Source organism: Pantherophis guttatus, chromosome 1 (genome assembly GCF_059756535.1).
Source record: "Pantherophis guttatus breed Tessera chromosome 1, ASM5975653v1, whole genome shotgun sequence".
NCBI classification, from domain to species: domain Eukaryota; kingdom Metazoa; phylum Chordata; class Lepidosauria; order Squamata; family Colubridae; genus Pantherophis; species Pantherophis guttatus.
The window spans coordinates 200,412,168-200,435,446 of NC_142063.1; the positions used below are offsets into that span (position 1 = coordinate 200,412,168).

At 39.9% G+C, this 23,279-nt stretch overlaps 1 long non-coding RNA gene across 2 annotated transcripts in view; it reads left to right on the forward strand.

Moving 5' to 3' along the window:
• LOC117674155 (uncharacterized) overlaps positions 1 to 23,279 on the forward strand; it is a 44,485-nt gene that overhangs the window by 20,600 nt on the left and 606 nt on the right. Inside the window, exons 1-2 of one of the 2 annotated variants that reach the window (XR_004593716.3) lie at positions 16,785 to 17,430; positions 22,493 to 22,603. This is a non-coding gene — a long non-coding RNA (uncharacterized LOC117674155). Of the gene's footprint in view, positions 1 to 16,784; positions 17,431 to 22,492; positions 22,604 to 23,279 lie in introns of those variants that run through there. The other variant, XR_015733736.1, reaches the window with a different exon arrangement.

Here is a 23,279-nt window from a genome sequence, read left to right on the forward strand (position 1 = left end):
TGTGTGATCGCAGCTGTTTCTTCCTTTTAACTGCCAGTGGGGGTGTGAACTGATTGGTTGGAGGTTTGGCTGTGCTCTGATTGGATGGCGGGTTGGCTGTGCTCTGATTGGATGGGGGTGTGTTCTGCTTTTTGCATGGATGTGTGGTGGTGACATCCTGTGTGGCTTTCGTGAGTGTGGGTCTGGTGTCCTTCTTTGTGTTAGGGACTCGTTTGTCAATGAGGGCGGGTTTCCAAATGGCTGGTAGGCGGGAGGTATCATCTTGTTTATTCATGCTGTGTGGGCGTTTTTCTATCTCGATGGCTTCTCTGATTATTCTGTTGTTAAAGTGTTCAGTTTTGGCGATAGTTCTGGTCTTTTTAAAGTCAATATCATGTCCTGTGGCTTTAAGGTGTTGGACCAGGGAAGAAGTTGGTTCCTCTTTTCTGACTGAGTTCTTGTGTTCTTCTATGCGTGCACTTATTCGTCTGTTGGTTTGTCCGATGTATGTGGTGGGGCAGGCAATGCATGGGATTTCATATACTCCTTGATTTTCTAACTCAATTTTGTCTTTAACATATAAACATATGTTAGAAAGGAAAAAAGCCCAGAACCGAGTAGATGTGATTCTACTGAGCTGGAGCTACAAAAAAACCTTGGTTACGTAGGGAAAACCTATATATATATATATGCAAAAAATATAAAAATAAAGTTTTCTTAGATCTTGGTTGAACCACAGTAATCAGTTTAGCCATCCCAAAAAGTTGTAAACATTGTTTTTAAACTGAAAGTTTCACATAATGCAAACTTTTCATGGGTAAAAGATCACATTTATATCTGGAACCCAATAATTTTTATATACAGTATATCTTGCAGGAATAAATACAAATACAGGTAGTTCTTGTTTAGTGACATAATTTGGACTGGCAACTCAGTTGTTAAATGAAATGGTTGCTAAGTGAAATTGGGACTCTACTTATGATCTTACTTCATACCAAAGTAGCTATAACTTCATTAATAACTTTCACTATCTCTTGTAATACAACAAACCCATATCTCACTCCATTCTCTATAAACAGATTTTTAAAGCTTAATTCCACCTGAATCAGCAGAAGTTCATTAAGGGTCATCAGAAATAACAACAAAACTATTAGCAACTCTACTTAATGAACCCACTTTTCCTTTACATTTATTAATGTAAATGAAAACATGAAATTTCTGTCCCGTAAACAGAATATCATCATTCAATCCTAGTTAGAAACCCAGTAAACATTACTAGAGATAGCAGCCCATCTATTTTGATGTTGGTCAAATAAGTTAATGTTATATTTGTTTTCCTTCCTCCTAACAATCTCTAGTCCCCTCAGATAAAGTCCTAGCATCTCCTTCCTTTTTGTGTTTTCCTTATTTTTTCTCACAAATAATTGACAATTTTAAGAAGTCCCTTTAGTAAATCCAAATAAAAAGGTTATCCACATTACTTTTCTGGTTTAATATTTAGTTGGTTTTTTTTTAATTGTTAGAATATTAGGCTATTATATCCTATATTTCATTTTTATGTTTTAAGTCCACATTGAAATCAATTTCAATCTTATCCAATGAAGCTTGTTCCTGTGACATTTAGTTTATCTGTAACAGTGGATATCTTTGAAATTAATTTCTGAGTCCAAAACTCATAATTCTTTCTCAGTAACTCCACTGATGTATTTATTTCCTTTTGGTTCCTTGTAGTGATTAACTTACAAAATATCTTATCAGTTATTTTCCCCGCAAGATGTAAACTTGGAAAGTTTCCCATGGGAAGGATTCTTATAGTTAATTTAAAAGTGTTAATCTGAGTTCCTTCTGAACTCTTACTCTAATTAAAACTTTCTAAAATCAACATTCCCCTATTTGCGGTATGTTAAAACATTTATTTTGCAAACCTTAGACTTGTAATTCAAACCTCTTAAAAGACTGAAAGAGATTCACCCAGTGAATACAATAATGCCTGCTGTTCCAAAGATTTTCAATCTTTAAAAAGCAATAAAAAATTAAATCCAAAGTGATTAAGGGATTTAGGTTCAGTCAAGTCCACATAGGCCACTTTGACAGCTATGTATTCAATGGAATCTCATTGAATGGGATGCAAGCCAACTGCAAAAACTTTGGTTTCTGCTGCCTACTTACAATAAACAGCTGCCTAGAGTACAAATGGGCAATCTCAAGAACTCTCCTTTCTCCAGAGAGATTTTGGCAGTCTGGATTCAGAATCAACCTGCTGTTTTCAAGCCATAGTGTTTCCCATTATCCATGGGACAACAGTTCACCATTTCCTCATTGGAAGTCATCCAATTTTAGTAACAAGTTCTGAACTGAAGGAAGTGAAATGAAAATTAGTAAGTTGGTCCTGTGATAAATGTGGAAGATCCATTTTTGGGAAAAGAAAGAATATGCTCTCTCTTGGTATCTATTTCTTAAGCAATAAAGCCTAAGAAGTATTTCTGATATTGAAAGATGACTGGGTCTTGTAAGTAAACAAGATTTGAGTCACTTCTTTTAATATGTGTATTAAACGGCAGAATATATGTGGTTTTGAAATCTTTTTGATTCACCCTCTCTTCTTTCTTCTAAAAATTCAAGTAATAGTATCATCATTCATGGAATCAGGACAAATACATCTATGAAATTCTTTAAATATTATGTGTTTATTAATAGGACATAGTTGTAGAAAGAGATACAGTAAAAAAATATTTCTAATTATTATAGATGGATAAACTAGGAGTTCATCTATATTCCAGCAGCTTTGCATGCTGTGAAAAATGGTTGCTAAAGCATACTATAGTATAATTTTGTAAAAAAAAAAAAGCCACAAAACTAAACACATTGGGCATATTTAGAGGTATTTAGATTAAGAATCTTTAGTTTCTAACTGTTGGGCCAAAATTTGGGTTGGAATTGTGTCAGATTTTCTTCAGGACACTTTTTTTGGGATACAAGGCTATTTTCTAAATCTAACCATTTCATTTTTCTCTCTCTGAATCTTTTTCCTTTCATTCATGGTGTGACCAGATGTCTTTAGTTTCTTTTGAATTGGACTTGAATTTGAAGAGGCCTTGACCACAAAACAGGATGAGGCTTTGCAATTACAGCAGTGAAAGAGAGAGATATAAGAAATAAACCTTGAAACAGATAATTATGTGCCACAGTAATTTTCCATTATGTTACAGGTCTCATAGAAGAGATTTTTGCATTTTGACTCAAATCCTAGCATCAAGCAGAATGAAGTGGCTTCCTCGCTGATTAATCAAGTAGAATGAGGTGGCTTGTAGTAGATGCAAGGTTATTTTGCCAATTTTCTCATGTTGGTACACTCTTGGTAGTAATCTTTGATGTTGGCCTGCCCAACTGCCTGTGAAGATCAGTTGCTTTATGTCAATAGAAACATTTGGCGAGCAAATGTTGTAAGCTGCCTCAAGTCACCTATATTAAAATTTTAATAAATTTAATAAATTTATTTAATAATTTAATAAATAAAAATAAATAATAATAAGAGCAGCATAGCACAGGCCATCAGAGGGCTTATTCACATTCAACTTGCATATTGATGTCATTGATGCTGCATTGCATTGAGAACAAGCTCAATGGTGGGGTGAGCAGTACTGAAGTTTTGAACCACCTATGCATACCTTGAAGTCAAAACCAAAAGGGCAGATGGAAACAAACTAAAGATCAGGTGCTATATATTTTTTTTTCTGCAGCAGCTGCTTTATAAGAATAAATGACTGGTCAGCAAACCACAGCCTGCACTAGCTCTAGAGATTTCAGGCTTGCCCTGTCAAAATTTGGCAGACTGCTAAACAGAGGCACAAATTCCTGACGTTACAACAGAAACTAAATAGTGCTAAACATTCAGGATTTAACACATCCAAAATACCCTTGTCCCACCCACCCAGAAGAGGGAATAGAACTGGGAAAATGCGATGTTCCCCCTTAGTGAGGTTATAATGTCATCATCCCACCTGCTGGGGCCGTTGGCTACAAAAAAAAAAAATTGCCTGTCCTTGCCCAAAATAATACTATACTGCTACCAGTGGCATTTTATAGGATACCTGCCAAGTAAGCTCTTTCAGGTCAAGGCTTGCTGTCAAGTTGTTGATGTTTTTAAAGAGAGATATTTCCCAAAGCAGACTGCAGTGAATGCCCTTCACATTTATCCTCTGACTTTTAGAATAAGAATGAATCTTCTTTACTAAACTAAAAATACAACCCCCCCAGCTTTTACTGTATCCTCTTGACATTAATTTAATACTTATTATTTTTATTTTGGGAATTGGTTTTTGAATCCATCTGTACAGCTGTTCCTCTTTGAATCTTCTTCTTCATGTCTTCTTTATCATTTCTGCCAGTCACCATTAACGCTGACCTTACTGTCCAAGAGATCAGATTCAGAGGCTGCACCCTCTTGCCCCCGATTCACCATCTGAAGAACTTCTCAGTCCTTGGCAAAGATCCTATCAAACTAGCCTAAGTCTGTTCCTGGCTTGTTGCTTATTGTGGGAAGAAGCTGCAAAGTGCATGAGCCTTTCCTGTGTCTTTGTTAGTTGCATGCAACAAATGTGTGTTTTCAAGTTGGATCGGCAACCTTTGTTCTCTGACACAATGAGCAGTGAGAATAAATGCCCATTTGAAGGATTGAAAAGGCATGCCCTGGCTATATGAATTGCTTGCTACCCATGGGCTTGTTGTACCTAAAGGCTATGAGAAAATAGCTCTCTTGTTTACTATACTGTGAGAAAGGAAAATGGTCTTTGAAATCTGTGAGGTGAGCTTTGTGTACCAAAAGTGAGCCCCCTGCTGGTTTAAGTGTGCATATTGATGGATTATATATAGAAGAGTGATCTGTAATGCAGTACAGTATTTCATACAAATGGTCTGGTTTTTTTAAAAAAGGAAATAAAACAAGAAAGATTGAAGTCTTCTGGAGAAAGATAAATAAGGGAGTCCAAGAAGCAGCAAAGTTTTATTTAAACTTTTGGATTTTTCACCCCATTCATCCATTGCTCTTAATGTGAGAATGGCAGTCAGGCTTCACACACTTAGGTCTGTTGTGATATCTTTGCACCCTTAATTTGAGGTTGCTGTTGAATGAAGCCGTCATTCCTATATTCCGGTCATCGTGCTTTGACAAGTCAGAGTAGATTGGAATATATTCTGGAGAACATTGAAAAGGCAATGTAAACAAATACATGAAAAGCAAAACTTTCAGAAGCAAGAAAAACACATGATGTTATTCAGTAATGAGACTTCTGAAAGTCTTTTTAACATTGCACATACATGCTTTGAAATTAATACAAATGGCCATTCAACTGGGAAGCCTTCTCCAGTAGCAGTCTGGTTTTTAAATAGGAAAACAGGAAGCAATTTATGTTCTTTTCTTCTGACATCTATCATGCCTAGCTTTTATTTTGGTAGTAATTTTCCACATTGCAGCAGAACTATTACAAAATCTATGACATTTCAGTGACTGTAATGAATGGCCAAAATAGAATTTAGATGGGTTACTTCTGATGTCTAAAAGTCATGCCATGCTAATCCAAGTCAAGCTTTCTAAATGAAATTGTTGGCCAAACTGCCCGATTCAGATCCTAATGGACAGTCACGGACGTTTAATGTTTTTCTAACACACTTTCAAGCAACTCTACCTAAGGTCAATGTTTGCTTTGGGGAACTGTGTGGTGTGCTTGGATTATGAAATGGCTGTGGAATGCAGGAGACCAGAAAGCACTTCCCATTGGCTGTCTGTGATGTCATCTTAGTGGGTAAACTCCAGTAGTGCTTTAAGCAATTCTGACATTACCTCTTTTGTTTTGCTAGTGTAATTCCATTTGAGCAGGAGTTTAGACTGAGGCCTTTTCACTAGGAAGTTCAGCAACTTTGCTGGGCTAAAGGGAAGGTGAATAACTCTCTGTTCCTAAAAAACATCAGCACACACTGGGTTTTCTTTACATCTCAAGAACCTTAGATGTTTGAGGTAGTGAAAGGAGGTCCCAGGTAAGCCGCCACTGACCTCACTTCACAAGATTCACTTTAGGTTTCAGTTTGAGGCAAGTATCTGAAAACAGATTAATGGGGCTTCGTTGCCCATTTTCCATCAAATATACATTTTGGTTTCTACATTTGATCTTTTTAGTGGATGATCCACAGCAGGCCAGCCTTTGCGGGTTTTTTAAAAAAGCAAATTTCTAAACTTCACATTTCCAGAGAGTATATGGAATATTTTACATTCAAAATTATTCAGATTTCTGGAATAAGGAAATGAATAAAGAAAGGGTAAATCCTGCAACTGGAAAGTGAGCTGTTGGGTCTGTTTCCCCATCAGAAAGGAGACTTGAGGAAGGAACAGCATGCCAGATTTGGGGTGCTACCATCAGAAAGGCCCTTGACCCTATATACTATAAACTAACAATGTCGGCAGCATACAAAGAAAATCTATATAAAATGTTTTATCGTTGGCACTTGCCCCCAGCAAGATTGATGAAAATGTTCCCAAACAGACCAGTGGAATGCTGGAAATGCAAGCAGAAGCAAGGAACATTTTTTCATATGTGTTGGACATGCCCAGAAGCCAAGAAATATTGGATAAAAATAAGAAAATGGCTAGAGGAAATCACAAAACAACAAATAGATTTAAAACCAGAATTATTTTTATTAGGTATAGTAAGAGGAAATTATTATAAGAAAACTCAATATATTATGTTATGTTATGTTATTAGTATAACAACAGCAGCTAGAATCACCTACGTGCAAAACTGGAAAAATGATAGTACTCCCTCCAATGGAATGGTGATAAAAAAGGTGCTAGAATGTGCGGAGCTGGATAGGCTAACAATGGAAATAAAAGAAAGAGGAGAAATGGAATATTATTTGATTTGGGACACATGGTATAACTGGTTAGAGAATAGTTATGAAACCACAATAATGATATAATGTATAGAACAGATATGTATAAAAATGGAAAGGAGGAATAATAGAAATAATGGGTATGTACTTATGAGATATACTGATGCCAGAGCGCTGTAAAGATTGAAATTGTGATACAAAATGAAGAAAACTGCTTAATAAAAAGTAATATTAAAAAAAAAAGAAAAGAAAGGCCCTTGACCCTGTGACGATCATCTGCATCTTGATGGCCGGAGGCATCTCCATTAAAGATATCAGTATGTCAGCAAATGCACATGAAGACGAGTGGCACTTAAAATATCCAGATTAGGAGGGTCCTTAACCTCAAAACCAGTATTTTGAAATCAAGTCCATAAATGAAATAACAACCCTGTCAGCCCTGTAGGCCATCTTTTTCTTTGGATCTTCAGGGCTGCCACAGTTAGTGCTGTGGGAAACTGGGAGGGGGAATTGCATGGAGTTGCAGGGATATCTAACCATAATAACATTCCTTTCTCAGAGAGTCAAGGACATCTCGCCCTGCACCTGGAGGCTGGAACTGGGAAGCATCTCCAGTTGGGATGGTGCAACGATTGGATCATGTAATGGACATGTTTGTGCAGGGGGAAGGGACTTGGACTCTCTTCTGGGTGGGGAAAACCTGGAAGCTTTCAGATTCGGGTTTTCCCAGATGTGCCAATATGACATCTCTAATAAAATGGAACTTTGAGGAACTTCTAGCCTCAGAGTCTTCTTTCATTGGGGGTGTTACTTGGAACCCTGATAAACCCTTTTCTAGATGGTAAAACACTGGAGTAATGTAGTTATCACGTGGAATCCAAATAAATAGCTTTGCAGGTATCCTAATAAGAGTTTTCAAACTCAACTTATAGGCTTCCCTTTAGTTGCTGTGTAAAATAAACTTCCTTTTTCATTTTCTCACTGGAAGTGATAAGAGACTTCATGCTCGCGGTGTTTGGAGAGCTTCTTTGCCACGTGGCTCTATTCCTCACCATGAGAACTAGAAACCTATCCCTCTACTGGTGGTGTTTTGTTTTGTTTGTCTGGTATTGAGCTGTTAACCAGTATAGATCAAGAGATTTGTGAGAATTATTGCAACGTCTCTTAGCGCTTTAGCCGGAAAAGCCACAGCAGCAGCTTTGATCCTGTTTTGTTAGTTCTTGATCAAGTGACCTCTGTATATAAAAAAAGAGGACTGGTGAGGAAACCCGGCTCTCACCACACAAAGGATGTTCTGTATCTTGCACAGTAGTTGTTCTCTTTCAGGGTGGCTTCCACTGCTCCAAAGGCATATTTCATGGAACAATTCACAGCATCAATGGAGTTTCTCAGAAAATGGGTGCTAAGTTTGTACAACGGAGCTTGTACGAGGGCAGGCATTTGTTTTCACTACATGTCAAAGCCTTTTAATTCTGAACCAAGACTGAGTGGACTTATTTAGGCGGACCAGGAAGAACGACTTGAAAACTGCAACAATTGCTGCTTCAGAGTTCATCGTTTATTGCAAGGAACTCTATGGTTGGTGTGTGTAATTCTGTAGTATTCATGGTGGACATTTCTCCCCCTCCTAATAATTGACATACAAGAGGAAACCTTGAGGAATAGTATGCAAATTTCTTGAAACTGGATGCTGATGGGTATATGTTTCTATGTGCTCCTTAAAAAGGAGGTAGAAAATACATTCTTTAAAATAGTATTATCTTTTTTTTTCAGTTGGGGATTATGTTTAATTATTTTGAGGGGGCTTCAAGAGCCACAGCCACTGTGGTGGTAATATGTGAGAGAATAGCACTGTAATTTTCAGATTCTGTGTATGTGTGTGTGTAGTTGTAATTATGGATGAATGGGAATGTTTAAAGGTAAAATAGGTGAGTTTTGCATCGAGATTTTATAAATTTTATTTATTTATTTATTTTTACAAAATGCAATCTTGGGGGCATCTGAGCCCACATCAGTGAGTATATTGGTCACTCACTCTATTTTAAAAAGATGAAAAAAAATTCTGATTAAAGCATTTAAATAGGTAGGGAAGTGTTTTGAAAAAGATAACAGCTTGTGGCTCTTCAGATGTTACTGAATCACAACTCTGCAGAACCTCAATGAGTGGGGCATGTAGGCTATATCGTTGTATCTAGGAGAGCTATAGATGTCCTGTCCATGTGAAATTATGTGGAGAATTCATTCACTAAGTTAGCAAGTGGTGTATTGTTCCAACTGAAATGTTAGGGTGAATGTCCAGCCCTTGAATCTGTTTTAATCACAGATCTTCAGATGATGTAAAACGTCTCTAAAACAACAAATCAAATAATTGTCAGAGGAATAGACCTCCTAAAGCAAGTATGCTTTAGCTCAACAAAATACTTAAGATGACACTAAATGCTGTTGTGCAGATTGCACTAAACAATAACTCAACAGTTTTCTAGAAAACCACAACCTGACCACCTGTCAGGAGAACTAATAGCTCTGTGTGTCATATATGAGTTTAGTTCCTCCAGTCTAGGGGAACAGGACTAAATCATTAAGAGACAAATCCCATCAGCATATCAACATGTAATATCAGGGTTTGGACACTACCTGACACTCCAGTATCAGAGTAGGTAGAGTAGCCCAATAGTCTTGATGTAGTAACATTCTTAGGTATTTCAGTTTTCTGCTACAAAAGAGTTTGAAAAGAAATAACTAAACTGTTTATTTATTACAGTCATTGATCCAAAAGGATAGAAAATAGTTTGTTCCTGTAAAATCTTTCTATGTGTAAAGCCTTAGTATAAATTATCTATTCTTTGAGGGCCGCAAAGATGTTTTTTCAAGAGGCAACTGGACTTTCTGGTTTTTCTTTGAAGACATTTCACTTCTCATCCAAGAAGCTTCTTCAGCTCTGACTGGACAGTGGGGAATGGAAGAATTTATACTCCTTGCATACAGCTGATAATTTGCATTCTTTTAGTGAGTTGTTAAGGCCGCTTGGAGGTTTATCTGTGTCATCAGGGTCACCTGAGTGGTACAAATGGGTGTGGAGCCTTCTTGGAACTGTTGAAAGGACTGTGTTGCAGACTGGAGATAGATGATATTATATCCTTCCCCCTTTGTTGAGAGAGGGCTGTTCAATTTTGACATAGATAGCCTCTTTGAACCCTCTTTCAAATTAGCGGTCTTCTCTGTCTAAAATGTGGACTTTACTGTCTCCAAAAGAGTGGTCCTTGTTTTTTAAATGCAGATGGACTGCTGAATCTGGTCCTGATAGATTTGTTCTCCTATGTTGTGCCATGCATTTATGAAGTGATTGTTTTGTTTCCCAATGTATAGATGTGCACCTGGCTCATTGCATTGTAATGCATAGACCATGTTGCTCAGACACAAACTCTTGAAAAGCATCTTTGGAACCACCATGACCTGAATGACTGAGAATCTCCACAGACATTCTTTGAGGGCATTGCTCCCCATAAGAATTCTATGACATACATGGAGTCTTAAGTGGAACTTTCTTATTGAGTGATATTGATGGTCTCTATAATAGTAACAGCTACCTTAAGAAGTCCAGTGTTGCAAAATCTGATCATGTTAAATGGCATCAACTCCCTCTGGGTCCCATTTATGCAAGAATGCCTCCTAACCAGATCCTCAAAGCAGACATTTTCAGTTACCCCTCCCATGCTATGAAAGGTTGGAAACCTTCATTTTGTATCTCTCCCTGATAACTTGGTTACCATTGCTACATCTGCTTATGTGGGTCTCAAAATTATTTCTGAGGGGATTGTTTCTGATTGATGTAATGGTTCTGATTGTCAACTACTCAGAGCCTTTGGGAAAAGCAAATAAATAAATAAATGGAATAAACCCCAAAATTGATGCAAACTTTTGGGAAGCCCAAATGGCCTTCCCCAATAGTTGTTTCATTTAAAACAGCAACATCATTTAAAAAGCAAATCTGTATGTGTCTTTCTTGTATGCATACAAAAGTATTAATGGGGCATGTATTTCAGAGAGTAGATTCAAATTTAGTTTAGTTGTTTCTTAGCTATACAAATATTGCATAATTCTGTTGCATAATTTAAATATCTCATTTGCTTTAGTTTACAAGAAAAATCATAGAAAGGTAATCAACCTCCCAAGAGTCATTAATGAGTAACCTTCTGATTTATAATGATGATTTTTTTTTTAGATTATTATGAAAGAATAACATTTATTTGAGGACAGGCTACCCTAACACTTTGATGTCTGTTGGCCTATTTGGCAGACAGTTGATAAAGACAGGATCATGTGACCCTGGGAAAAATTAGAACAGAACACTAAATTTGTTACACAGGAATCATGGATGGATATGTTTCTTCCATAAAACAGTTTATGTAACTTCAGTTTATGAAGCCTCAATGGATCTTGAGCAATGAACTTTGAAAAATAGGCTCACTCATAAAAGATGAGTGATTTTAAGTTACCTTCAAGATGGCATTCTCCCAACCATCCTGTTGAGCAATTAGAAGTAGGGTATATACTTACTATTTGTGTACTAGACAAAAGAACAGAGACCGAGAGGCTGACCGAAAAGACATATTTAGAAACTTTTTACCTACTATGTCTTAAATATTTTACTAATGACAAGTTCTTTCTATGGACACTTGTTTATGGGGAAAAAATTAAAGTAAGAAAGAAAATGTGATTTAAAAATTTAGCTCACCTCCCTGCATACCTACCAACCAGTAGTGAAATCCAAATTTTTTTACTACCGGTTCTGTGGGCGTGGTTTGGTGGGCGTGGCTTGGTGGGCATGCCAGGGGAAAGATACTGCAAAATCTCCGTTCCCTCCCCACTCCTGGGGAAGGATATTGCAAAACCTCCATTCCCACCCCACTTTGGGGCCAGCCAGAGGTGGTATTTGCTGGTTCTCTGAACTACTCAAAATTTCCGCTACCAGTTCTCCAGAACCTGCCAGAACCTGCTGGATTTCACCCCTGCTACCAACTCAAAGTCTCAAAAACTTTTCACACAAAGAAGAGATTTTACTTTAACTGTTTTGCCTGCTGCTACCTGTGTATTAGTGCTGATATTTAAGACTCATTATTAGCTGCAAATTGGATATCTCAAAATTAGGTGGCAACATTAAAGAGGACTGAAAACCCCAAAAGAAAGTGCCAAAATAATGTTTAAAGTGGAAACATTTATTAGGAAATATAGCATCCCTATAATTCTTTTTAATAGTAATTTTGTTATGAATTTCAACTATGGCACTAAAAAGAAAAAGAAATACACAGAAGGTGCAGAAAAGAAAAAGAAAATAGAAAAGAAGAGAATGAAAGAATAAATATATAAAGAAACTACTTCCCCCTTCATTACAATAATATAAGCAATTTTAGTAACATTACCTTCTCTTAAAATACAGTAATTTCTTCTTCCCATCAGAGGTGGATTCACATGCCTTCCCTACCGGTTCGCAAATGTGAGCATGCGCGGCACATGCGCGGCACATGCGCAGTAGTCACACATTACGTCTGGGTGGGTGGGTGGAGCCTCCCGCAGTCATCGCTACTGGTTTATGTGATCCGGAGAATCCCATCACTGCTTCCCATATCCCATCTCTTATTGAGCAGTGAAAATCCATTAAGAGTTAGCAGAGACAACCACATATGTATTTTAATCTTTGTATTCTTTCCATTTACATTTAACATGTCCTACAACTTGGCTTTTTATCTTTCCCAAAATTCTTCAAAGCTTTAACAAACATCCTATCAATCCAATATTGGAAACTTATCCAGGTCACTCTCTTGGTTTATTTGAAAAATCTCTTTTATTGTTAAGACATCAATCAGTTTGTTTTGCAAGCCCAGTATAGCATCTTTTTCCATGTCTTCTAGATTGTCATTTTTAAATCCACTTTCACACCTGTCCTTGGTTTAGAATTGGAAACTTCTAAAGACTCTGATGAGCCTAGAAGTCTGAAAAGAATATCTACATTTATGCTGACTGGAAACCAGAGGTGGTATTCACCAGGTTCTGACCAGTTCTGGAGAACTGGTAGCGGAAATTTTGAGTAGTTCGGAGAACTGGTAAATACCACCTCTGACTGCCCCATCTATTCTCTGCCTCCAGAGTCCCAGCTGATCAGGAGGAAATGGGGATTTTGCAGTGTCCTTTCCCTGGAATGAGGAAGGAATGGAGATTTTACAGTATCCTTCCCCTGCCACGCCTACCAGTCACATCCACAGTACCAGTAGTAAAAAATTTTTAATCCCGGAGGCTTCCGGTTTGGCTTCCGTCATCGCTAGACGGTCTTTTGGGACCGCCACCCCCGCCGCCCGTAAAGAGCCACCCTTACAGCTGGGAGGCGGCTCGAAAAACTCTGTTTCCTTAAGGAAATGTGAGGTGAGCCGGCGAGAGCAGGTAGAGCCCTCTGCGAAGTCCCCCTAGAGTTTTTTTTAACTCTTGGGGAGGAAGCAGGATGAGGCTCCCTATCCAGCTCGCCGCTGCTCCGGGCTGCGGGAGAACTCTGCGCTTTGCAGAGCTAGACGATGTGACCGACCTAATCAGCGAAAACTAACAGATTGATTGAATAAGCAGGATGAAATCTGGATTTGGGACTCTAAATCGCAAGTATTTGTAACAACCCTATGATTGATTTTAAGAATGAAGAAAGAGTGAAAAGGGGAAAAAAAAGTTTAAAATGGCGGCTGGCTGAGGCTTGAGAAGAAAGCTGAAAGCGAAAGTCTTTCTCTTTGAATGGCTTAATATGTTACAAAGTATCTAGCAATAGCGCTGGCTACAAGAGAAGGGAAAAAAATTCTGTTTTATGCGTCTTCCTTTCCTAGAGACTTGATATTGATATTGTGTGGAGAGAAGACTTTTGCTTTAAAAAGAGTCTGTTTGTGTGGCAGGATGGCGTTAAAACTGACAAAGCCAGACAACCAAGCTGTGGGGGGGGACTCCCCCATTTATAAATCACAAGAGCAATTTTTGAGCTCGCAGATGCAGAAAGATTTAAAGGAATTTGTTGTGGAGGAGATGGCAAGACATGATGAGATTATGAATCAGAATCTTGAAAAATTTAGACAGGAAATTAAAGAGTTGGTTCAACAAAAGTATGATAACCTGAAGCGATATATTGTAACAGCTTTGAAAAGTTTCTCAGAAATAATTCTAAAGATGGATAAAGATATCAATTTAGAAATAGAGTCTAAAATGAAGGAAGCTGATCACAAGATTCATAATCTGGATAATAAAATACAAAGAATTGAAAATGATTTGACAATGATTCAAGAAAATAGCTCAGAAGTAGAGTCTAAAATGAAGGAAACTGATCACAAGACTTACAATGCAGATAATATAAAGCAAAGGATTGAAAATGAAGTTACAATGATGCAATTTAGACCCATGGAATTTGCAATCAGAATGAGAGGAATACAGGAAAATAACAGAGACTTGAGAAAGATGTCTGCTGAAGTTCTGGCTGTGATCTTAAAGGTCAGCGTTGAAGAAGTACTCTGTAAGATTGATAAGGCCTACAGAGTAAATTCTTGGGTGGCAAAGCAAAGACAATTGCCTAGAGATGTGGTGATTTATTTTACTGATAAAGGAATAAGAAATGATATTGTGCAAAAGTCTTTCAACTCCACGCTAGAAATGAATGGAATGAAGATTTGGATATATAAAGAGCTGCTGTCCAAGATGTTAAAAAATAGAAAGGACTTTGGATTTTTGGTGACTGAGCTAAAGAAACAAAACATCCCATTTAGGTGGGATGCTCCAGTTGGTATAATATTGAGATATCAAGAGAAAGATATCAATTAAACACTGTTGAAAAAGCGGAAGAATTTTACTACAAGGTTTTTAAAATGGGCCCAACATCTCCACGTATGTCATCAGTGTCAGGAATACAGGAGGGGGATAAAGATAAGCAAAATGAACAAAAGATTGAAACTCAGGCCAAGCAGATGGAGATGGAGGTAATGGAAAAACGACAAGTTATAGAGGGCTTTTTGGATGAGCCGCTTTTGGATTCTCCTTCAGAGGCTATAGCTGGATTACCTATAAATAGAGAGGCGGCTTTGGATCTCGATTTGATGTCTTATCAAGTTAAAGACCAGCATGTAATTCAATCAGCTGACATACAAGTCCTAGAAAGGCAACCAGGGTGGAGACCTAAACCACAACAAGTTAAGAAAAGAAGAAGCAGGTTCTACAAAACTAAAAAATTTTAAACTACATTTTTTTTTTTAGCCAACAGATTAATGCCAGTTATTTAAGAGACGATTAAATAAAATAAGCGGGATTTATAGAAGGCTGATATATGAAAATACAGTTGAGGCAAATTACAGACTTATACTATTTTGAGAAGAATAACAGATCTCTGCAGTGCTGGTGTTTTTAAGATGTGGAAGATGGCCTGTGATTGAGCAGATTGGAACTTTCTATTTTGGACTCTCTGAAAAATGGATTACGTATATGTTGAGCTATAAGGCAAAAGAACTATGGAATTGGGGCATGCAGATGATCTGGCTGTTACCCTAACGTGATTGTCGGAATTAATAATCTAGACAAAAGACATCACAGAAGATACCATATGGAATATAAATATAAAGTCACTCGGGGTGGTGGTGGTTTTATATACAGAAATACTTATTAATGATGGGGGCAGATGGTAATTGAAGATACTGAAAATACTGTTGGAAGCAGGACTTGATGTTACCCTAACATGGTCGATGGAATTAACAATCTAGTTGAAAGACATTACAGAAGATACTGTATGGAATACAAATTTAAAGTCATATGAGGATTTTACTTATATATGGAAATATCTTTTAGTGATATGGGCAGAAGAATAAAGATATTAAATATATTATGTATGGTAGACCTGTAGGAAAGTGGGTGAAATAAAATTGATATGGTATAAGGTGATAGGTAACGTTACTGATTGCTTAGTTTAGGAAAAGGGATGTTATGTTTAGATATTAATATACTTAAAAGATTTGAATTAAGAGATATATGTATGGGGGTGGAGGAAATGGGTAGATTGTGAGCAGAATAAATGCCAAATTAGGATTTATTATATAGTTTTATAGTCAAATGCTGTTTTGAAATGTATAGTATACGGGGGACATAATAATAATGTTAGAAAGAAATGCTAAACACATAGGGGGTGGTGTAAAAGGATGGTAAAGTATTATATAATGTGGTATTAATTTGGATTTCATCTTGTAGAAGCCATGGGGGGAGGGGAGAGGGAGGGGGGGTTAGGGAGCGGGGGGGGAAGGGGGAAAATTTGTATTTGAAAAACTTTTTCAATAATAATAAAAAAAAATTAATCCCACCACTGTTGGAAACCCATTATGGACTTTTTTGTGTAAAAGAGAAAAACCAATGAGTTTATGATTTATGGTATTGACAATTAGACAGGATGGATAGAAAGAAGAGAATCATGATGGAACATTAAAGAAAAGGGTAAATTTGTAATTGTATTTATAACATTTATATTATCAGAAGCTGCTTCTCCATATCTTCTTTCTTTTCTATCTTTCTTCTACCTTTTTATTTTGCTTCTTGTTTTTGCACTTTAGTTTTATTTTTCTTCCTTTTCCTGTATTTTTGTTCTTATTTTACTTTAGATTGGATTAATTTTTACTCTCTTTAAAAAAAATCAATAAAATTTACATTTAAAAAAATGACCCCAGAAGTGGAGCGTTTGAATTCTTCTCCCGATTCTGACTGCATTCTTTGACAATGTATATTTCTTGATTCATCTTTTTGCTTCTCCCTCTTCCTGCAGATCCATGATATTCCTTCTACTAATCCTTCATAACCAACTACTGGCATAATGTATTATTCCAGACTTAAAAACTGAGAAAATAAGTCCACCAGACTGGGATTAAGTCTTGAGGCAAAAACTAATGATTCTGAAATCGGACAGAATTTTTATATAAATATGGAAGGCATTCCTCTGACATTGGAGATCAGAAAAAGAATGGCCTAAAGTCTATTGGCTGAAATAGCAGAAAGAAATGATCTAGGATTTGACCCTATGATAGATTTTCTATAACAAAACAAATGATTCAGTTGTTATCAAGTCTGGGAAGCATCTGCTGTTACCTACTTACTGAATGCAGGGTTGAGTTTCTGCAATGCTAAGATTGCTATGTCTGGAATTAGGTCTCAAAGATCTTTCCTATCCACAGAAAAGAATCTGAAAGAGAAAGAAGAATAGTACAATTTATCAATCGCTGGATATGAATGATTGAATATATTAGATGCAAAGGAATGTGGAGATAAACTTCATTGTTTCCATACTAATGAATGGGAAGTAAACAAAATTGGACTTTAATGATAGCACCGGAAGTCAAATATATCTAAAAGCAATGGTGGTATTCAGCCAGTTCTATCCGGTTCGGGAAGACCGGTAGCGGTGGCTGCGGGAGGCTCCACCCACCCACCCGAACATCATCACATCCTGTTTTTGATGCTCTGCGCATGCGTGGAAGGCCTTGTGCATGCATACACGCTCACATTTGCGAACCGGTAGCAAAGGTAAGTGAGTACCACCCCTATCTAAAAGGTATAATGGAAATATGGCGAGACAATTCCCGCAGCTGGAATACAAGAACAGTATGTCAAAAGGAACAGAAGCAATAAAAAGTGAGGAGCTGTTGCAATATATGTTAGATGTATCCACACCAGCTTAGAAATCCAAGTATTTTATTTTATATTTTATTTTTTTATTTTATAATTGGATTTATATACCGCCCTACTCCCGAAGGACTCCGGGCGGTGAACAGCCAAAAGATAAAATACACATAATACAAACTTTAAAAACAATATAATTGATGAATAAATTGATGAATAAAAGATGAATTTGTTTGGGCCAAATTATTTAATTACACCCCTATAATTTTAAAACAAATTTAAAATTAACAGTTAAAAGGAGGTTAGGCCAGGCCAGCCTGTTGAAATAAGAAGGTCTTGAGGGCGCAAATCCGGGATCCTCCTTATCTCCGGGGGGAACTCATTCCAAATGGGAGGTGCCCCCACAGAGAAGGCTCTCCCCCTGGGGGCCGCCAGTCAACACTGTTTGACTGACGGCACCCTGAGGAGCCCCTCTCTATGGGAGCGTACTGGCCAGTGAGAGGCTACTGGTGACAGAAGGCGGTCTCGTAAGTACCCCAGTCCTAAGCCATGGAGCGCTCTAAAGGTGGTAACCAAAACCTTGAAGCGCACCCGGAAGACCACCGGGAGCCAGTGCAGCTCGTGCAGGAGAGGTGTTACATGGGAATGCCACGTCGTTCCCATAACCACCCGCACAGCTGCATTCTGGACCGGTTGGAGCCTCTGGGTGCTCCTCAAGGGGAGCCCCATGTAGAGAGCATTACAGTAGTCCAGGCGGGAAGTGACAAGGGCATGAGTGACCGTGCGTAAGGAGTCCCGATCCAGAAAGGGGCGCAACTGGCAGATCAGGCGAACCTGATAGAAAGTCCTCCCGGCCACAGCCATCAAATGCTCTTCTAAGGACAGCTGTGAATCCAGGAGGACACCCAAGTTGCGAGCCCTCTGCGTGGGGGCCAGCAACTTGCCCCCAATAGTCAGTGATGGCACCAACTGACTATATCGGGACGTCGAAACCACAACCACTCGGTCTTGGATAGGTTGAGCCTGAGTCTGTTTCTCCCCATTCAGATCCGCACAGCCTCCAGGCACCGGGACATCACTTCAAGGGCATCATTGGGGTGGTCCGGGGTGGAGATGTACAGCTGAGTATCATCAGTGTACTGATGGTACTTCACCCCGAAACCACGGATGATCTCACCCAGTGGCTTCACATAAATGTTGAACAGAACGGGTGAGAGGACCGACCCCTGTGGCACCCCACATACAAGGCGCCTCGGGGTCGACTTCTGCCCCCCTGCCAACATAGACTGCAACCGGTCAGAGAGAAAGGAGGAGAACCATCGCAACACGGTGCCCCCCACCCCTAACTCCTCCAACCAGTGCAGCATGATACCATGCGGCTTTTGATACCATGGTTGATGGTATCAAAAGCCGCTGAGAGGTCTAATAGGACCAGGACAGAGGAACAACCCCTGTCCCGAGCCCTCCAGAGATCATCAACCAATGCGACCAATGCCGTTTCCGTGCTGTACCCAGGCCTGAAGCCTGACTGGAACGGATCTAGATAAACCATTTCATCCAGGTACTGGGGAAGCTGTTGCGCCACCACACTCTCAACAACCTTTGCCACAAAGCGAAGGTTGGAGACTGGACGATAATTCGCTAACACTGCCGGGTCCAGGGAAGGCTTCTTGAGGAGAGGCCTCACCATCGCCTCTTTCAAGGCGGCGGGAAAGACACCCTCACTCAAGGAACATTAATAATCCCCTGGAGCCAGCCTCATGTAACCTCCCGAGAAGCCAGCACCAACCAGGAGGGACACGGGTCCAATAAACCTGTGGCTGCACTCAGTCTACCCAGTATCCTCTCCATGTCTTCGGGAGTCACAGGATCAAACTCTTCCCAGATAATATTCTCAAGGCCTGCCTCCATCATCCCTCCTGAATCTACCCAGTCAGAGTCCAAGTCTTCCCGAATCTGAGTGATTTTGTCATACAGATACTGCACAAAGTCCTTGGCCCTGCCCTCCAAGGGGTCCTCCCGCGCTCCCTGGTGGAACAGGGAGCCGGTCACCCTAAACAGGGCGGCCAGGTGATTATCTGATGATGCAATAAGAGCGGAAAAATAATTACATTTTGCCGCTTTTATTGCCACTAAGTAAGTCTTAATATGAGACCTTACCAGTGTTTGGTCAGATTCAGAAAGGCTGGCCCTCCAACTGCTCTCTAGGCATCTTTTCCGGTGCTTCATCTTCCTCAGCTCCTCGGTAAACCAAGGAGCCAGGTGAGACCGGCACCGGGTTAGAGGCCGCAAAGGCATGACCTGGTCCAAAGCTCCAGCGGCCATCCTATCCCAGGCGGCCATTAGGTTTTCAGTCGAGTCGTGAGCCAGAGCCTCAGGGAATGGCCCAAGCTCCGTCTGGAACCTATCCGGATCCATCAGGCACCTGGGGCGGAACCACCTCATCGGTTCCACCTCCCTGCGGCGGGGTGTGGTGGTTCGAAGGTCAAAGCGAAGGAGGGAGTGATCCGACCATGACAAGGGCTCAATAGCTATGTCCCCTATCTCAAGATCACTCAGCCACTGACCAGAGACAAAAACCAAGTCCAGCGTGTTTCCCCCCATGTGAGTAGGGCCATGAACTAACTGGGTCAGGTCCATGGCTGTCATGGAAGCCATGAACTCCTGGGCCACCTCAGACGCCTCACCGACGGATGGCAGGTTAAAATCCCCCATGACCATAAGCCTGGGGGTATCAACCGCCACCGTGGCTATAATGTTGAGCAGCTCAGGCAGGGCCGCCACCATGTGGCAGGGAGCCAGGTACGTAATCAGCAAGCCCATCTGCACCCCGTGACCCCACTTCACAAGGAGGGACTCACATCCGGCAGTCTGAGGAACAGTGGCCTCCCTCGGACCAAGACCTTCTTTAATGATGACTGCCACACCCCCGCCCCTCCCCTGTGACCTTGGCTGATGAAATGCATGAAAACATTTGAGCCTGTAGTACAGTGGACTAAAGCACTGTTATTAACATCTGCTGCTTGCAATTACTGCAAGTTCAAATCTCACCAGGCTCAAGGTTGACTCAGCCTTCCATCCTTTCAAAGGTAGGTAAAATGAGGACCCAGATTGTGGGGGCAATAAGCTGACTTTGTATAAATATACAAAAGGATGAAAGGCTATTGCTTAACGCATTGTAAGCTGCCCTGAGTCTCCAGAGAAGAGCGGCATATAAATTAAAGCAAAAAAAACAAACAAAAACCGGGTGGGCACATTTCAACGAGGGGGACCCCCCCCTCCTGGCCCAACCAGATCTCCGTGATACCCACCAGGTCTGCTCCCCCCTCCTGAACAAGATCGCAAATGAGGGGGGGGGGTTATTTACCATGGACCTGGCATTGCATAACATCAGCCGAAGGTCCAGGGCCTGAGGGTCTGTGCAACCCAGGGAACGAGAGGAGCATTGGGGGTCAGAGCACACCACCGCTCAAAGACTGCGAGCGTGCACTCCCACAACATGATATGGCCCCCTGCTCCTGCCATATCTGCCCCTCCCAGCCACAGTACTGAAGTAATGCCCATCATCGGCACAAGCTCTAACCCCCTCCTTGACCCCGAGTCCTGCACCTCCCATGCCGCGCTCCTCAGCCAGACCAGGCCCCCTCCTCAGTGGGTCATCCCCCACACCCACAACCCTCAGTGGGTCTAATCCCCCCCCTCGCGGGTAATCCCCCGAACCCACACAACCCACCCCCTTCAAGTGAATGAATTTGGACACTCTAAAGAGCAAATTCAGGCAAGGTGGTGAATTTCAGCTCCGTAGACAATGAACCGCTTATTCAGGAATTGGCTTACTTGGCAGAAGAGTCACAGGAATGACTCAGCAAGATTAGTCACTTAAAAACAAGAACAGAGTCATATATGCACAGAAGGTCTGCACACTACTGTACACAGAAGCCAAAGTCTTTATATTGGACTGAGTTTAAATTCTAGGTTTTTTTCTTTCCCACCACCTTCCTGAGTGAGCGGATATTAGATAGTTCTCTTAATGGCCTTTGTTGTTGTTGTTAGTTGTGAAGTCATGTCCGACCCATCATGACCCTATGGACAACATTCCTCCAGGCCTTCCTGTCCTCTACCATCCTCTGGAGTCCATTTAAGCTCACACCTATTGCTTCAGTGACTCCACCCAGCCACCTCATTCTCTGTTGTCCCCTTCTTCTTTTGCCCTCAATCTTTCCCAGCATTAGGCTCTTCTTCAGTGAGTCCTTCCTTCTCATTAGGTGGATTAATGGTCGAAGAAAACACCTAATCTAATGTGATGTTGCAGTTCTCTCTGGTGAGGAAATTGCCACAGGTTTTTGCGTCATCTGCTTACAGTTCCTTATATTGGTCTTAAATAAATGAAGAAACAAATAAAAGAGATTTGTCCAATACTGGTCCATATTGATTGCATTTTCTCTTGTCATCATAAGACCTTCCTCCATATATATTGAATGCATTGTACGCACTATAGCATATGTGAGATGGATTGTTCTTTTCCATATTCATGCAATATTTCTTTCATAGGGAAGCCCCATTTTCACAAATTGTCCTTTGATCTTCTTATACTCTTGTGCACAGTCTATTCAGCAATTCCAATATCATGTCCTCATCAAAATGGCCTTTAAATGCAATCTTACCAATGATATGCAGGTTCGTTCTCTACAAAAACTAAGGCAGTTTATCCTGGGTGCCCCAATATTTTTTTAATTTTTAAATAAGACTGTAGCACAGTCTGGAAAGAACTATAGCCAGTTCAGAGAAGAGTTACCCAAATGGTGACAGAAACAGAAAGCCTTATGGGGAGGAATAGTTAAAAGATCTGGGCATATTTAGCTTTCTAAGAGATTGCTGAAAGGAGAAATAATAGCAGCATTTAAATATCTGAAAGTTCTCACATAGAAGAGGGAGCAGATTTACTCTCTATTGCTCTACAATGCAGAACCAGAACCGGTGGGTCAAAACTAGAAGGAAGTAAGTTCAGGCCAGATGTTAGAAGAAACTTCCTGACTATGTAAGCTGTCAGCCAGTGGAAAACCTGCCATATTAAGTGGTGAGTTCTTTGTTGCTGTTCTTCAAAAAGAGTGTGATGTTAAAATTCATTTCTATGCAACAACTATAGTAGTATTCAGCTAGATGGCAGTATTTACAAGTTTGGATCTATGATATATACTCTATGCTCTTTTGTTCTGAGTAGGGTTTCCTGTTACAGTTGCATAGTTGAGCAGTAAAGCACATGGTGACTGTACTCTTTGCTGTGTGTGGTGCTTTATATAAACAGAATTTCTAACAGGTGGATGAAAGATTTTAGGTGCGATCCAAACTTTTCAGGGGTTTTGTCTTAAAAAGGACATTTAAGGCCCTGTCCAACTCTAAGCTTCTACCACTCTATGGTAGGCATGTCCAACACATGGGTTGCATGTAATCCTGGACAGCTAATAATGCAACCCCACAAGATAATATAAAATATTAACAAACAAAGAAAGTTTGTTATTTATATACATTAACTATATTGTATATTTTATATATGTCCCAGGACAATTCTTCACTAAGCGTGGTCCAGGCAAGCCAAAAGTTGGACAACCATGCTGTATGGTAGAGTTTTGCTAGTCTCAAACAGTATTTTTTAATATAAATAGGAAAGAAGGGAGACAATAGGGGAAGGTAATAGGACATTTGTTTCCAATTACTTGTGGCCTAATTTTGCACACATTTCATGAAGAATGTTA